At 37.1% G+C, this 16,760-nt stretch overlaps 1 protein-coding gene across 8 annotated transcripts in view; it reads right to left on the reverse strand.

The window, feature by feature from the left end:
• Positions 1 to 16,760, reverse strand: part of ppfia2 (PTPRF interacting protein alpha 2) — a 221,955-nt gene that overhangs the window by 163,124 nt on the left and 42,071 nt on the right. The window lies entirely within an intron of this gene.

Below are 16,760 nucleotides of genomic sequence, written 5' to 3' on the forward strand. Positions count from 1 at the left end.
AAAAGATGTAATTAAACATTTTGTGTCACCATGTTAAATAGCAGAGCTCAGTCTGTCAAATAGCGCATTACTTGCCTGCACGACTTTAAATGATTGGTTTCTACCTTCTATTTTAGGTTGTCAAAAGAAAGGTGAAATAGCAGGAAATATGGGCAATGATTAGCAGAGACCCCAGAGAAGACTTGATTCTTATCAAACTGCTGCCAAAGTTAGTCTAAGTGGTGTTGTCGTATTGAGACATCCCTGCTGAGGACGTCTCAATACGACATGGCTGTTCGTCTCTGCAAGGTGAGGATCCTCTATTCAAATCCACATCCTCTGTGTCCTACCCTATAGGTCCACTAAAGGTGAACGCAATTTAGATTTTTAACCCTTTTGAACTGTCCATTGATTTATCAGGTCTTATCTTTACAGAAATTTTATTGGAGTTAAAAAGAAATCAATAATTAATATTATGATTACTATCATCATTAATAATACAACTCTTGCTAGGTTATTTTGTAATTTAGTTATGCATCCAATAAAAAATATGACTTTTTTAAAGAGTCATATTATAGTTTTCAAGTTGTGTTTCATATTTACTGTATATCTTTATCTTAGCCATGTTTTTTTTAATCTTTTCTTAGATCTGAGTCTGATAGCACCTTTCCAGCCATCATACATATTTCAATCTCAAGCATTTTACCAACATTTTTACAGTAGCTCCGCCCATTTAAATGTCCTAAGCCCAAAGTGGACACAGGAAGCACACCTTCTAAAAATAGAAAATGCAGATGTTAATTATTGCTACATGCATTATTTCTGGGGATACATTGAAGGTAAATTATTATTTGAGCCTTTCATTAGCACAGGAAGGTGTCATTTATGTCACTTAGCCCAAAATAAACATCATCAGAGTTGCTTGGATCATCAACTTAGTGAATGAGTACAAGTCAATTAACCAAGAAGGATCTTGTTGCCGGGATACAGATCTTTTCCATTTTTTTTTCCAACTAAAAGTGACTTTAATTTGAATGTTTTAATGGGCTCTGCATCATGTTAAAGAGACCATTTCATTTTCCATCACTCTACCCTAATAATACACAATGCAACAAGAAATTTCTGTATTTTAAGGTAGAAGAAAAACTGCAGCTTTACCAATCATGAAAGAAGGGAGTTAAGAGTTAAGATAAAGCATATTGCCCTCCTTTATAGCATAAAATAAAAAAAGAACAATAAAAAAAGAGTATAAAATGTTATGTACAGCTTAAATATTAAGATATAAAATGATGAATTTGCTTTCAAATAAAGTAGTCAGAGGAAATTAAAACCTTGACTTATCAGAAAGGGGTTAAGATAATTTTGTTAAATCAATTTTAATTTAATAATAGGAAAAATAAGCTTCCTTTCTGGTCCTTTAAAATGATTATTGCTAAACAGGATTTCAGTTAATCTGCAGTAACTTTAACAATGTGATCTGGATGAAATGTAAATTTTGTTTAGAGAGAAAATGTCAAGATGGATCTAAAAATACAAGATCCATATCACAGTTACAATTTAACAAATATCTTTTTTAGATTTTAATTTTTTAATTTTAAAAACTGAACCCCACAAATGATAAAGTACAGTATTATAGTTAAACATACATTTGGAAGATTTGATCTCTTTATTTTGTCTATGCAATGCCAAACAAAAGGTTTTGACCCTACCATCACAAATATAAACATAAGATTAAATATTAACCTGCCAAGAAATGGTTTATCAAAAGGACACTTGATTCAGGCGGACTTAGAGACAATATGCAAAAAGCAACGGTCAACCGATCAAATTTACCAAATAAATTTTGGATTTTTCTGACACAAATTCTGTTACTGCAATCAATTCATTTTTTTTTTCTTTTCCTTTTTACTCCTCTTTAACAGGGTTGTTGATATCATGGTCCACAATAGTAATTACTTTAACTACAATCTCTTATGAATGTGTTCAAAACGGCTTATTTCAGGGTTAGATGGACACATTAGAGCTTGCTGCTTTCTATAAATGAACACTGCCAAGTATTGTTGTGGGACACAACCAGCAATACAAGGAGGTCAAAGCATGAATTACATCCATGCTTGGCTGAGTGGCGAGTAATAAAAGTATGACCTCTGAATCATTTGCAGCACATTTGTCACACAGGGCCTCCAGTTCATAGGCATCATGTCTGTAGCTGCCAAATTCATTCCCTTTTGCTTAAAAGAAACTGTTTCCATGCTACCATAGACCTCTTATTCAAATCTCTCTCCACAACATCAGGAACAGTATTGAAATAGTATTGCTTCATCAACACACAATTCTATAAAAGGATTTACCTGAAGGTTGTATTAATTTGGGACTTTTAAAGTTGCATTCTAACCAATCTGTTCTGTTTTGTTATTGCAGATGTTTGATAACAGTTCAATTGTTGAGAATAAATACACAAATTTTAAGAATGTGAGTTGTTTTTGCTTTTTAAGAAATTATTGGGCCTTTTTCCAGCTTATGAGAGCCTATAATAGTACATACTGGCACAAATACAAACATACACCCCCCCTATAATATTTGGATAAATCCCCCTTAGGAGGCTGCAAAGAGAGCACATACTGTTTTTGTTTTTTGATCACTTGCCAGAATTTGAAAAACCCTGATAAAAATGTTGGCTTATTGACATATTAAATGTATTGTGGAGGATTTTATCAATAAAAAAAAAAAAAAAACCTTTTGAACAAAAATGCACGTGCAAGAGCATGCACCAGTCGCCTTTCTCCTTGTGCACGCTCTGTTTAAAAGTTGCTGTGCCCAAACGTCCACTCTAACCCCTAAACCCCTCAATCACTATATAGAGCGGGGACTATATAGCGGACTTTATTGCAAACTCAGTTAACTGACCGTTCGGACAGATGATCAATGTATGTAAATAATGTAAATGAGAGAAAATCTGAGACAAACCAAAATATAAGTGCCAAAATTTTAAGTAACTGAAATGAATTTGGGTTTTTTTTCATGATGATTAGCATATGCTAACTACTGGTCAGCACTGTGTATTACTGGTGCCATAACACCTTATCATTTTCAATTGAATATGCAAACACTCAGGCACTTGTGCCTTTTTCATTTTATTCTGTAAGAAAAGGTAAACAACGACTCTATGATAACCTTTCAAATACACAATTAGATGGCAAGCTTGTGCTTTTTATGTGAAATAAATGACCACAGCCTATGTAGGCATTCATGATGACAATCTTCACAAAAAAAATAAAAAATAAACAGCATTTATTTTTCTAAGGAGAGTCAGAGGAAGAAGATTATAAAAAGTAAAAGTGATCGACTGTATCTGATGAAAACCTAACACAAGTTGCTGTGAAACTGTATAATTCAGAAGAGTTTTTATATTGAATGCTGTGAAGCTTTATTTGAAATACAGCATTTATATCAGAAGAATTTGAACTGCAACTGTGGCAATTTTTCAGGAAATAAAAATAACAACAAAAAAACAAAAATATGTGTACATATCCTATAAAGAGACAACATCCTGCATGGGAAAGCAGATCATGCATACACCAATCTACATTTCACATCAGTAATGCTGTCAGAGATGGAGAAAGATTGCTTCAGACTGCCCAATCAAGTTGGTAATTAGTTGCATTAGACATTTCCGTAGGAAGGCAGAGTTAAAAGGCGTGCAGATTAAAATGAGCTGCTGCTTATCTCAATTCTGTGTGCATATTGAGAGGAGAGAATTATTATGCACCCAGAAACATAAAACCTCCAAAGAAAAGGTTCTGTAAAAATCACATTTCAAATTCCCTGCAGTCATTTGAAAGCATCCATGAAGCATGGGACCTGTGATTCTCACATGCTACACAAGTATAAAAATGTTCTTTCAGTCAAACAGAAACCTGATGGCCTCAGTCAAATGCTTCTTTGTTTGAAACAATGGAAACCTTTTACTATGGATGAATTAATACTGAGTAATTCAGTTACTGTGTTTTATAAGCAGTTCCAGTTTCTCCTGAACAGCAGGACTATCATTGCTTTCGCTGTAATACAGTATGGACAAAAACACCACAAATTGTTTGAAGACACAGCTGTTTAAAGGACTACATGTAATTGTAATTTTTCAGAATGTTTGTAATTAGATACACATATTTGATAAACCCTTACAAGAAATAAGTGGGTTAAAAGGTGTTTTGGTTGGATGTTATCTGCCTGTTATTTTAAATCTGAGGATATACATGAAAAAGCAGTGATCAAATTGGAACTTCAGGCAGAATAGTGTTCAGTGTTTTTCTACCAGATGAAAAGCAGCGTGGGGAATCAAACGAGCAGCTGTTTGGGCGGTGGGCGGTGTTGCCCTGTCTCTGAAAGAAGCTAGGCTATGATCATCACGACCCAAATATTGGCTACATAATGATTTTAACCGGGACAACCGGCTGACTCAGTCCAAATAAAGCACAGTCGCCTGAAACATGTCTGAAACATGGAACCCTAATAACATAGGAAATAAAGATGATGATAAAAGGACAATTAATGGGTTTCTAAACTAAATGTGTCACTTTTAAAATAAAGCTACTCTAAGCTCAGATAGAAGTTTACATGGAAACTTAAAATGAGGCTAATGTTGCTGATAATAGCCAGGTAATGTACATACAATTGCAGCCATTCAAAATGGCCCTTCCCAGTCAAACACCAGCCGAATGGAAGCAGACTCACATCCAACTTCCAGCCACTGGAGCGAACTCCTCCTCCTCATGGGTGTGCATATTTTTTAACTCTAAATCCACCCTTTCACTGAATTACAGGGTCTGACCATGAGATGGCGCTTCTCTTTAGATCTTAATGTCCACAAATCATGACAAAAAGAGTACTTTAGTACGAAGATTGATGTTTAAAAGAGGAATTGAAGGGGACAAACCAAGGATCCATCAAGGAAAGTGGACATTTTTTGAATGGCTACTACGATAAGACTTAATCCAAATTAAACAAAACAACACAATTTCAAAATAGACATTTCTATCCATTAAATACTTTAAAATATTCCTTCAAAGTACACAGAGTTTGACCCCTAAATACAACTGCTAAGAGTATCCTCCTACCAGGGACACACCTCTGCAAGACAGCTCCACCCCAGAGAAACTGATGGAAAGGCATCCACACAGCGTGATCCCTGAACTCCACATGTGCATGCAACTGAGCAGAGAGCAGAGTCCCGTAACCACGACACTGCTATTTCATCCACCAAGCAGTCTCTGTGCAGACAGGGCCAACAGTCTCCACCACAAATGGGCTCAAATTTGACAAACAGATTAGCTCTGTTGTCAGCTCAAGCTTTTTTCAGCTCCGTCTTTTGGCCAAAGTCAAGTCCTTCCTCAGTCGGCAGGATCTTGAGAAGGCAATCCATGCTTTCATTAGTTCAAGACTGGACTACTGCAATGCCCTTTACGTTGGCCTCAGTCAGTCAACAATTTCTCGTCTCCAACTTGTGCAGAACGCTGCCGCCCGATTTTTAACAAACACGTCCATACCTGAACACATTACTCCTGTGCTGTCGTCACTCCACTGGCTTCCAGTCCGTTTTAGATTTGATTTTAAACTTCTGCTGTTTGTTTTTAACGCCATCCGTGGCTTGGCCCAGTCTTACTTGTCTGAGTTTTAACTTTTCGCAATTGTGGCAGAGCTTTACGCTCCTCCAGTCAGCTTTTGTTAGAGGTCCCTAGGTCAAGACTCAAACAGTGGGGCGATCGTTCTTTTGCAGTCGCTGCTCCCAGACTGTGGAGCGAACTACCCCCTGACATCCGCACCATTACTGATCTCAGCCTTTTTTTTTTTTTAAAAGCTTAAAACCCACTTTTTTAAATTAGCTTTTAATTCTGACTAGGATAATACTGTCTCTTAGATGTCATATTTCTGTGTGCTCCTTTCTATGCACCTCTGGAATGCTTTTAATGTCCTGCAGCACTGCACCACTAAAGCACTTTTAATTGTAGCTGTATGTTTCATATGCGTTATGTATTGTTTTATGGCTTTGTTGTAAAGCACTTTGGGTACCATTTGACTATTGTAAAGGGCTATACAAATAAATTTGATTTGATTTTGATTTGACAAACAACATCTATGACACTGCAGCACCACCAGCAAACGTCCCAGTCCCACAGTCATTGAACAACCAGTCCGAATGTCATTAAATCCACATCCCAGAAGAGACAAAATCCTCCCACAGCATGGGCTACAAGCCTTTCACTGCACTATTGTGTCACTTGCAACTTTTACAGGTCTTTAACTTCTCTTAACAGGATTCCTTTATTCCTTAATGTAACCTTGCTGCATCCTGTTGGGAATGAAAGACCTCAGCAATTTCAGTGACAGTGACACGGAGTCAGAACACCGAGGCACTTCAAGAAGAGATCAACTCAAAATGTAAAATGTTACACAGGATAAAATGGCTGTCAAGAGTGAAAATGATACCTCTGCTCCTTGAGGAAATCATTCATTGCATTCCATTTCCTCCAAACCTAAAATAACATTTAGCACGTTTCAATGTTGTTGTCACTGATGAATGGCAGGTTTCTGAATAAAAACCTCCTATTCATATTCTGTATTGAAGCACACAGCCATAAGAGATGTTTCTTTAAGACAGCACAGGACATTTGATAAAAACTTACACTATAATTCACCATACTGTGATGCACACTAATGGCAAAGGCAGACATATGGCCTAGCAGGGGAGCTGAGTCATGTCAGTGGGCTGGATGTGGGCTCTCTGTAGGTTAGAGTTAAACTGCTGCCATGTCTGCCAGAAAAACGATGAACACCCAGAAAGCCAATGAAAGAATAGAGATATAAAAAGACTAAAGGGATCAGATCCATGTAAAAATCTGCAATCTGGTACTCAATAGAAAGTACTGCTGGTTAAATGCTTCATTATTTCACATGTCTGCAGGATAGTCCTGTACCCATTTGTGATTCCATTTGCGGAAAGTCTGGAAGTGGCTTGTATTTGCAGGTATATGAGAGGAATAATGTGTATAAGAAGCAATTTTTTTTATCTAGCCAGAACAACTGCATAATCTAATGCATAAAGCAGCTACACTGGCAATTACCTGTAAGAAAAAAAAAGTTAGAGAACTGGCAGCCTGAAGTGGGTTTGGAAGACCTCCCTAAGTCACATTACAAGCATTTATTATTGTGTGTGATTTTTAGTCTTCTGAAGCAAACGTTTTCCAGGCCTCAGGGTCTGGTTTCCTGCACCTTTTAGAAGTCTATATTCACAAAGCAGGCAAACGGATCATATCTAAGTTGTTACAACAAACTGATGAGCCCAATTTATTTATTTTTACCATAAAAGGCATCTGATTAGAGCCACTTGTATGTTTCCAAAAGCATTGGCAGTCTGAGCCAAGGTTTGGTGACTTAAATCCTCAAACACACCTGAAACAATTAATCAAATGATTAATGGGAGAACCTGACTGCAAACATAGAACGTAATGTAGCCAATTTATTCAGGTGTGTTAGAGATGGGACACATCTAAAAGTTGCAGGATATTGGCCACAAAGGACCTGAGCTGTCCATTCCTGGTCTGAGCAGTCATGCCGTTTTTTTCCCAGACTTCCACGTCAGTATCCTGGCTCCCAATAATTATTCACACAGGTACCTTTGACACAGTATGACAGAAGTCTGTGGTACACTGTCAAAGGTACCTTGGTTTGCCCTGAAAAGGGAGCACCAGAAAGGACACAATAAACGACCTCACCAAAAGATCTGATTTCAGAGAAAAAATTGGAATAAGGCATTACCACCTGCAGTGTGAAGGTAGTCAATGTGTCTCTGTACCCACACACCTGAATCATGTGTCCGACTTTACATTAACGTTAACAATTGGTTAACAAACAGGCAGTTTTGCTGTGCTTCAAAACCCTGTCTGCAAAATACTTCTAAAAACACACACGGTTAAGGAACCACACCCTTCAGCCTGCTTAAGTCAAGTGTTTTGCAAAACTAGATTGTTGCAAAACTGACTTTCTTTAAAATTCCTCAGAGTCTACCGGAGAAACTGAGAAGACTGATGAACCATGACATTTTATTGCTTCATTATTCTATTGATTATGGTTTTCCACCATTTTAATTTATCTTTCTGAGGACACGAGCTTAATTTAATTGAGTTTCACTTGTTTAGTCAAGAGTTGGCTTCTCTAAATTCTCCTTAGGTGAGAGTGTGTGTGTGAAGACCCCGCCCTTTGTCCATTGACAGCTGGAGATAGGCACCAGCATCCATCGCAACCCCAGTTGGGATAAAACGTGATGGAAAATGAATGGATGGATTTATGACTTTCAGTTGAATGATTTTATTCTTAGCTTATTTTGTTTTTCCTTGGTTTTATTACCGTCTTGTATTGGTAATTCCCCAGTTAGGAAGCTAAGCAAACACTAATATGTAAATGTTGGCTTATGAGAGTGTTTCCTTTTATAATCCGTAAGCTGCTAAAGTCATCATATAGATTTAGACACACAAGCTATAAATGAGCACAATATTTTTGTAAAATCTTACATTTTGAATGGACATTGTTATAAATGTAATACATAGGTGTTCAGAATCTCAAAACATTAGTAGTCAAAAAATTACAACAGCATATAATTGCAAAAAAAAATCTCCTGATCTAAAGGAATATTTAGAACCACACCACCAAATAAAATAATAGTGTCATATCTGTTCAGATTTTCATTTTGTGGTTTTTAGTTTTGCATGGGTTTTGGTCATTCTGTGTTTCTTAGTCAGTTTACTTTCCCTTTTGTGTCATATCAGTTTTTTCCAGCCCTATTGTATTTTACTGGTTACTCTTTTTTGCCCCCTAGTGCTCCCTTCCTTTTCCCTGATCTCTTCCAGCTTCTTCTGTATAGACCTGCTCCTAATTAGCTGATTACTCCATTCATTGTTCTGTCTCCATATACTTTATATACTCATCCTCTGCAGTTACTATTTGCTCAATTCTCTTAAATCCCTGCTTAATCTATGTGTTCCCGTATGGTCTGGTTCCTGTGTTCTTTGGTTAGTTATTTCTGGATATGTGCTTCTGTTGCCCCCACTCTCATTATTACATCTGCAAGCAACCACCTCAGCTTCCGGCTCTGCATTTGGGTCCTCTACAAACCCCCACTTAAGTTGACAAATTATTATTTTTCATAAATTTAAGTAAAAATATCAAAATCCGTATTACACCTTTCAAGTGTTAGAAAACTCTTACTAATTTTACACCAATGCCAGACTAAAGCACAAAATCTCATGACTGTAGAAAGCCCAAAAATTATAAACCTTCGCAACTCTTGTATATCTTTAAGAAGGTATTATTTTGGAAATTAAATCTTGATACTGTATCTTGTAAGAGCCACAAAAAATTAACAAAAAAGCTGGACGAGTTCAGCTTATCAAAGGGAGTGAGAGAGAGAGAAAGAGAGGTCATTAGTAGCAATGGGAAAATGATTTTAATGATGCTGCTCACAGATGTGTAATGTGACAGATGTTTTTTTTTTGGAATTACCACTCAGCATATTAAAGCAAGCTGTAAGTGGGAGCGGTAAAGCAGCAAAACAAGCTTATCATGAGATTGGATCTCTTAGGAGTCCTCGAACAAGATCCTTAGTTGGTGCCAAGAGCTGGTGACATCATCCTCTATTTCTGGCTTTCAAATGGAGCATCAGGAAGCTAAAAGGTATCCATTAATGGGGACCAGCTGCATGGTGAAGAAAAAAAACACAGCCAGTCCTGTCTGAGGCCTCGGTGGAGGGTTTAATATTATCCAAATAAAATTCTAACTATTTTATTTCATGTGATTTCTGTGAAATATAAAGCCAATACCTCAGTTATTCCACAAACAAAGAAACACCACATATTTCCAGTTAAAACGCTGAGACATGCATCGTCTTACTGCAGTGTGTTTATCACAGCTGGAATCAAAATAATGTTGGATTAATTGTACAAGTTATTCTACTTTAATCATATTATACTTATACATTCAAATTTATACATTTGCATATTCCTGTATACTTGTATTACACAAAGTGTTGAAATGTTTCACTTGCTGTCTTTCTAATGCTTGTTATTAGTGTGTGCAGATGGAGTGCTGGCTGCTCAAGGTCAGCAAGGAGAAAACACGGGGAAATGCACTCACTAACACCGGAGAAAGGAGTGAAAGCTCTTATCTCATGATACTGTATGATGTTATGCAGACTTCTGGTTCCGACTGGCTTCACCCTTCCCCCTCCCCTTAGCAGTCGGAACCACATTGTAGCCAGGGCGTTTCCTTAATAAAAAGCTTGGTAGAGCGGAGACTTTTTCAGAGTGGTTTGGAGAATTGTAACTGAACAGTCTCTGATCACTCTCCTTGCAAGTAAATCATACTAAAATTCTCTGTGTCTTCCTTTGTACAGGTTACTGCATAAAATGTTTGGTGTTTAAACCTAACAAATAACCAAACTGTGGCTTTTGCAGGTAATGTTCCATTTCTAGGTCAGCATAGGGGGAGCATTAAGTATTGGTTTTAACCTCATTTCTTCTGCTCACTTTAGAGGATCTCAGGGGACCAGTTCTCTAATTCGTTCAGGCAAGGCCGGCAAAAAGAGCGTGTGTAAAGACGGGGTAGAAAATGTGTGTATGTGGAATAAGGTTGGAGAATTTCTTAGCTCAATCTCTGAGTCATAACAAAGTTTGTTTTCCTGCAGTGACGCAAACAACACCCCGCGCTGTTCCCACCTACACAAATATAGGCTCAAACACGTGCACTTTGGCTCGCAGGAGGAGATGGCATAAAAGAACTCTGAGTGCGTCAACCTTAGCATTTTAATTTTAATTATTCTGGCTTTTGAGACATTCTTGGGAAACAAATTAAAACAAATTTTACTATTTGATCTAAAAAATGAAAAATAAGAATCTAAAACCAATGTAACTTGATTGTAAAAACCCATTATCTTTGAGCGCAATGATACATGTTAATTGAGTTTTTCTGTCTAAGGGCAGTGAAGATAAATAACATTCATATTAACTGAATTTAATTTAAATGTATTAAAGTTTAAATTCATAAGTAGATGAATTTTCTTGGTATTTTGGTATTTTTTGAACTGTGTGGGTAAAATTATTTTTGGAATCCTTCCACAAGTTTTTTTTTAGCTCATTGCTCAGACAGAACATGTAACTAATTCAGGGTTACATGCTGCCCTGTTGGGCCAAATCTTTTTTGCTCTTTCCATAACTACTGTACAGAATTGAGATAGTATCTTTCTAATAATCTCTTTAAAATGTTGATTTTGTTGCACCATATAGCACTTTTGCTCATTTGGCGGAGCCATTTATGCCCAAGCTTTAATTTTCCATAATACTTTCTTTCCTCAGTGCATCATTTCATTATTAAAGTGCACCAGGGCTTCCTGCAGCAAAACAGCCCTAAACTACAGTCCTTATGCCATGTACTCAGAAGTTTTCCTTTTTCGTCCAAAAGTAGAAATGCTTATCATGGCCAGACATTATAGTTCTGTTTTCCTTGGACACTTTGGACTCCGGAACTCAAGGTTTGTCCCTGAGTGCATTAACGACTCTCTCACCAATCATCTCTTCCGGGTCCTTTACACTCTGAGGTTATATACATAGTTAACAAAGTTGATTGACATGTTTTGTCATCTGTTAATTGCATTCACCTAAGGATGAACCAGACTTGTTAGATTCACAAATATTTTCCTAACACAAAGCAGGATTAAATCAAAGCAACCGAACCCCGCCATGACAGAATTTGCACAGGCATCTTCCTCATACTTTGCATTTTTCACTTTGATTTGTCCCATGATCGATCTATCTATCATGTAAATTATACATACAGTACATTACAGTACTGTACGATTTATATGTAGTGTTTTTAAACGTGTGGTTAAAACTTTATGAACACGAATTTAGTGTCTAAACTAAAACCATAACCCTCTTTAATCAAATCAGCAAAACAAGCTGAATTGCAAGAAATGCTCATTATTCTAGTTTGATACTAGGTGCTCTCCTTTAGCCACAGTTTATTACTTCCATACATGCATTTTTAATTTGTTGTTCTTTTCAGAACTTAAAGCAGTGCTAAAATAGGTAGTGACCAATGTGAAGTGAAACTTCAATCTATGCAGTTGGATGATTTATTCATAGTTTGAATTATTTATTTAAAATTGTATTTGTTTATTTTTTTCCAAATTTGACATGCTAAATATAGATCAGAGATGCTCATGGAAAATGTAATTTTCTGATCTGGCACCATCTCACTCCAAATTGTAAACTTGACTGTACACAGTTAGCTTGATATTTACAAAAGTGTGAAAATACCCATTTTCTGTGTTTCTCATTGTGTAGCAATAAATGGGAATAAAGTTTGTCTATTTTGAGCCAGTTAATATTCTAAATATTTTTTTTTATTAAGTAAACTCCAATGCTATTCCCAGGTCAATAGAAAAGACTACTTTTGCCAAGGGGATAACATAATTTTACTTTTCTTTATATCAGTAAAAACTGGCAACTTCTGCCTAACTACTGCTAATTAAAATCAAGTACTGAAGTTAACAGAATTTTTCTACAAACAAAATAAGCTAAAATATCCTTTGAGAGCTTAATATAATGCATTACCTCCGGAAGAAATACACTAAAGAAATAAAATTGAGGCTATTTGACGCTATATTGCCAGAAATGGTTATTGTTCCATAACTAACGTCTTGTAATAATTTTTTTCCAAATGGAAAAAGATACATAAGGAGCAGTTAAAATCTGTGTTAATGATTCAAAAAATTGGCGTCATCACTTGAAAAAGTTCAAGTCCAACATGATAACTGTCCTAAAATAAATAGACTTATCAAAAAAAATATTGATTAACAGGGCAGAAAACATAAGATGTTTTGTCATATCTGGATTAAAACTATTGTAGCATTTCAGAAAATGTGCATCATGCTGACTGTCAGATGTTACAGTGAGTCATTCAGATAAGGAGCATAAAAACCTGCTGTGGTTGAATTGAGCATCCATACAGAAAATCCTGAAGGAAAATATCAAGCTATTTGTTTATCTTCAGCACTAAAGTGCATGGCTACGGAGCAGAACAATGACCTGACGTCCTGCTCTGAATTGTTCAAAACAAGAGAAGATTCTGAAGTGAACAAGTCATTGTCTGAACTTTAATTCTTTTAAGATATTATGGCATTGACTCTAACATGAGGTTAATACCAGAAAAACATCTACAAAGGTTGAAGTAAAACAATTCTGCAAAGAAAAGAGGCAGAAGATCCCGTAATATTTATGAGTAGATTTAATATAGACTCATTATTGTTGCTGCCAATATTGGCACAATCCGTTATCAAGTTTATGAGCCATTATTATTCCACAGGGAGCCACCTTTTGTTGAATAGCTTCTTACCATTAATAAATAATCATCATCTTAAATATTTTTTCCCTTTTTGTGTAAGCTTAAACACATTTTAATGATAGGAAGGAAGTATTTCATTCTTATACCTATTTAATATTTATCATCATCTAGCACAAAGGACCAGCAGTTCTTTTCCTCAGTTTCCTATTTATAAAGAAAATGACTTCTCACTATGAAGACACAAATAATTGCAGGAATTTAGTTGCACTTTTGGATTTATGAATAATAAATAACTTACATTAATTTCAACTAAAGCTATTATATTTTTAACTTATACATTTTTATTGATCTCAAACTTGCGCTGACAAATTTTCCTCTGATGGAAAATATTGTCCTCATTTATAGCTTGTGTGTCTAAATCTATATGATGACTTTAGCAGCTTAGCGATTATAAAATGAAACACTCTCATAAGCCAACATTTACATATTAGTGTTTGCTTGGCTTCTTAACTGGGGAATTATCAATACAAGATGGTAATAAAACCAAGGAAAAACAAAATAAGCTAAGAATAAAATCATCAGTCAGTAAGAGGGATGATACAGACTTTAAATAGACAGTAGGAAGTACTGTCCATTTAAAGTCTATGTTGTTGACCTCTTTCAGGTCAGCAGCTAGAGATTGATGAGACACAGTGGCAATTATGGCACAGAAGACAGTTGAGAGGTTAGGGTCAGATTAGTGAGAGAGGTGTCTTAGAAAACTGCAAAAAGTGGGCGTAATGGAGGAAATTAGAGGCTATCTGCAAGATGGCAGGTTGTACTGAGACGGTTGTCAAAAAAGTGACATCAAATTGCATTTCTTAATCCAATTAAGTTAAAAAAAGGAGCCTAAAGCAATACAAACAATCCCTAAACATACCATATCCAATTATATCCTGTCTTATATATCTGTAAATTTATTTGACATATTTGTTCTGTTATAACATTTCAATATTTAACATATAAAATTTGTTAAATTTACAAACTGTCGCACACAATCCAGGGTGTCGGAGCTTTACTCCATAGACGGACATATTTGTTTTAATGTGCGTGCAAAAGCAATTTTAAAGGAAAAATCACCCTCATGGCCACCTTCTTCAGATAAAAAAGTAAATAGATTTTGTATAGGTAACATTTTCTGCCCGGCTTTTCACATGATTATCAAAATCTTTAAATCAACTAAATCTTTTAACAGTAACAGTCCAGACATAACGTTATTAGTTCTTATTAATAATACTTCATTTTTTTTCTGTAACAGAAAAAAAGGATTTATGGATATGTATTACCCTGGACTTCTGTGCAGTTTGCAAAATATGAAAGTATTAGGGAATTGTACAACATATACACTAAGCCAAAATTTTGGAGGTCCCTAACTTTATACAAGACCCCAATATTTTTAAACATTTGACTCACTCCATGACTCCATCAATTGCAATAGTTATTTAAACCTGGAGAAACTGACAAAGTGATGTTGTAATTTGAACAATTTATTGGGTTCAGCCTTTCTTGCATCTTCAAATCAATTATCATCGTTTAATTTTTGTGAACTTTATTTTTGCTTAATGCATCACCCTGTAGTCTGCAGAAACTTGAAGTGGGATATTGGCCACTTCTGGCCACTTCTTAGATGTTTTGAGGATTCTACAGTATCGCTGTCGATGTACCAGAGGCATGTGACGGTCGGGTTTACGAGGCTTAACCCCGGTGCATCACTCGAGCAGACATCCAAGCCGGTGACATACACTATATTGCCAAAAGTATTTGCTCACCTGCCTTGACTCACATATGAGCTTAAGTGACATCCCGTTCCTAATCCATAGGGTTCAATATGACGTCGGTCCACCCTTTGCAGCTAGAACAGCTTCAACTCTTCTGGGAAGGCTGTCCACAAGGTTTAGGAGTGTGTTTATGGGAATTTTTGACCATTCTTCCAGAAGCGCATTTGTGAGGTTGCACACTGATGTTGGACGAGAAGGCCTGGCTCTCAGTCTCCGCTCTAATTCATCCCAAAGGTGTTCTATCGGGTTGAGGTCAGGACTCTGTGCAGGCCAGTCAAGTTCATCCACACCAGACTCTGTCATCCATGTCTTTATGGACCTTGCTTTGTGCACTGGTGCACAGTCATGTTGGAAGAGGAAGGGGCCAGCTCCAAACTGTTCCCACAAAGTTGGGAGCATGGAATTGTCCAAAATGTCTTGGGATGCTGAAGCATTCAGAGTTCCTTTCACTGGAACTAAGGGGCCAAGCCCAGCTCCTGAAAAACAACCCCACACCATAATCCCCCCTCCACCAAACTTTACACTTGGCACAATGCAGTCAGACAAGTACCGTTCTCCTGGCAACCGCCAAACCCAGACCCGTCCATCAGATTGCCAGATGGAGAAGCGCGATTCGTCACTCCAGAGAACGCGTCTCCACTGCTCTAGAGTCCAGTGGCGGCGTGCTTTACACCACCGCATCCGACGCTTTGCATTGCACTTGGTGATGTATGGCTTGGATGCAGCTGCTCGACCATGGAAACCCATTCCATGAAGCTCTCTGCGCACTGTTCTTGAGCTAATCTGAAGGCCACATGAAGTTTGGAGGTCTGTAGTGATTGACTCTGCAGAAAGTTGGCGACCTCTTCGCACTATGCGCGTCAGCATCCGCTGACCCCGCTCCGTCAGTTTACGTGGCCTACCACTTCGTGGCTGAGTTGCTGTCGTTCCCAAACACTTCCATTTTCTTATAATACAGCTGACAGTTGACTGTGGAATATTTAGGAGCGAGGAAATTTCACGACTGGATTTGTTGCACAGGTGGCATCCTATCACAGTTCCACGCTGGAATTCACTGAGCTCCTGAGAGCGACCCATTCTTTCACAAATGTTTGTAAAAACAGTCTGCATGCCTAGGTGCTTGAATTTATACACCTGTGGCCATGGAAGTGATTGGAACACCTGATTCCAATAATTTGGATGGGTGAGCAAATACTTTTGGCAATATAGTGTATCATCAACTGAGGGCAGGTGTAATCAAGGGGGAAGGAACCATTTCGGAAGGAGTCATTTCAGGTAATCCAGAGCATTTTCACCTTCAACACCTTCTTTTAGGTTAAATATAAGTAGATTGCCTCTACATGTGCGATCCTTCATCTCTGTGATTGTTGCTTGTAATTTGTGCATTGTTTCCACAGGCTGCGAGACGGTTTGTTAAGCATCACTTACACCACAGGTGTCAAACTGGTTCCAGAAAGGGCCGTGTGGCTGCAGTTTTTCTCTCCAGAACCAAACAAAAGCACACCAGACTCCATTCATATCATCAAGTCATGCTCAGATTGGACCCCCTTGATGATATGAATGGAGTCTGGTGTG

The sequence above is a fragment of the Cyprinodon tularosa genome, unplaced genomic scaffold (genome assembly GCF_016077235.1).
Source record: "Cyprinodon tularosa strain WSP-4 unplaced genomic scaffold, ASM1607723v1 ctg17, whole genome shotgun sequence".
Taxonomy (NCBI): Eukaryota; Metazoa; Chordata; class Actinopteri; order Cyprinodontiformes; family Cyprinodontidae; genus Cyprinodon; species Cyprinodon tularosa.